This window comes from Brassica napus, unplaced genomic scaffold (assembly GCF_020379485.1).
Source record: "Brassica napus cultivar Da-Ae unplaced genomic scaffold, Da-Ae ScsIHWf_894;HRSCAF=1268, whole genome shotgun sequence".
Classification (NCBI taxonomy): domain Eukaryota; kingdom Viridiplantae; phylum Streptophyta; class Magnoliopsida; order Brassicales; family Brassicaceae; genus Brassica; species Brassica napus.
Genome location: NW_026016931.1, coordinates 88,034 through 90,000, shown reverse-complemented (window position 1 = coordinate 90,000; position 1,967 = coordinate 88,034).

The window sequence follows — 1,967 nt, the reverse complement described above, 5'->3', positions numbered from 1 at the left end:
GAGAAATCTCTCTCAGCCGGCGTTCCCTTTTCCGGCCAGCTCCTCCGGTGCTCAGCCTTTGCTCCACCGGCGCTCAGCCTTCTCTCCACCAGGCCACCTCTCTCTCTCCGCCGGAAACTCCTCTCTCTCTCAAATTCCGGCCAACTCTCACGGTGGTCCTCTCAGATTCTTGTGGTGAAAAAGGTAAACAAATCAAAACCTTGAAATCTAAAGAACACCATTATATCTGAAAGAAATCTAGGATCTATATGAATCCATAACTTATAAACAATCTATGGATTTAAAATATTAATCTTGTTTCTATGATCCATATGATCCATATGAAACTTGATTCTAAAAGTATTTTGAATCCATAAAACTTAAAATTCTCTAAAGGTTCTATGTTTCTCTAAAAACTTATAAACTTATCAAAATACCTAAAGATCTACATGAATCTTGTTTATAAAAACTTATGAATCACAAAATTATTAGAGAAAGCTTAAACCTTTTGATTCAATCCTTTTGTTTGGCCATTTTACCAGATGTGATAAACATAAGTGTATAATCTGGCCAAAACAAAATTCCATCAAATCCTTGCTGTGCCATTTTCGGCCAGCTCCTCTAAAATCAGTCAACCCACCAATAAAATCAAAATTAAAATCATTCATTGCATATCCTTGACTTTTAATATTTGTTTTGTAACTATCAAAGTTTTAAAAATCTTTTATGATTTTATATATGCATAATCGATTTTATTAAGTGCATATCTTTGACTGATAATTATTTTCTAAACCAACATATTGAATTTATCTCATACTGAATTTTGATCACATAGTTTGCTAGTTAAAATAAAACTTGATCTAGTTTCATCCTTGAACCTGATTCTATGATTAAAACTATGTACTGATCATTTGCATACCTGATAGCATCATTTAGTAAATCATTAGATCGAACTTGAATCATCCATGAACTGACCTTTGCATGCATCCAACTATCATATTGTTAAAACTGGACATAGGTATCACATAATTGAAACCAATCATACATGTTCGCATAGCTTTAGCAATGATGATACTAGTGCATCTGAAGTGGTTCATGTTGTTTGCATCTAAATGATTCACACTGTTTGCATATAGTTAGACAAAATCGGTTTCCATTTAAAATTCAGTATATTTGCTTTATTTGAAATTATAAACCAAGTTTTAAACCGATTTTGAAAATCTATTTTGGTTTACAAATATCTTGAACATTTTAATGCATATAAAATATTTTCTGAAAAATAAAATGCATAATAAACCATCATTAAATAAATCATCAATCCCCTTGGCATATAAATTCAAATCCTGAATTATATTATGAATCCTTACTCCTTTATGGATATTTGATTCAGATGTCGAAAATCAACAACCTTGAATATGCTTCCCTCAATCTCTCCGGAGATAATTACCTCCAATGGGAGCTTGATACCAAAATCCTCTTAAGGTCCAGAAACCTTGGTGATACTATCACTGAAGGCACTGAGCCATCAGACAAGGATAATTACAAGGCAATTGTTGTCATTCGCCATCACCTTGCTGAAGGTCTCAAGGACCAGTATCTCACAATTGAGAATCCTCTGGAACTTTGGACAGAGTTGAAAACCAGATTTAATCATCAGAAAACTGTGATATTGCCAAAAGCCCTTTATGATTGGAGAAACCTGAGAATCCAAGACTATAAGTCTGTGGAAGAGTATAACTCGGCTTTGTTCAAAATAGTCTCAAAGTTGAAACTTTGTGGTGAGACTATTACTGATGCTGATATGTTGGAGAAAACATTCTCCACATTCCACACCAGCAATGTTGTGCTTCAGCAACAGTACCGAGAGAAAGGTTTCTCCACTTATGCTGCCTTAATCTCTTGTTTGTTGCTAGCTGAGCAAAACAATGAGTTGCTCATGATGAACAGTGAGCTAAGGCCTCCTGGTGCTAAAGCATTGCCTGAGGCAC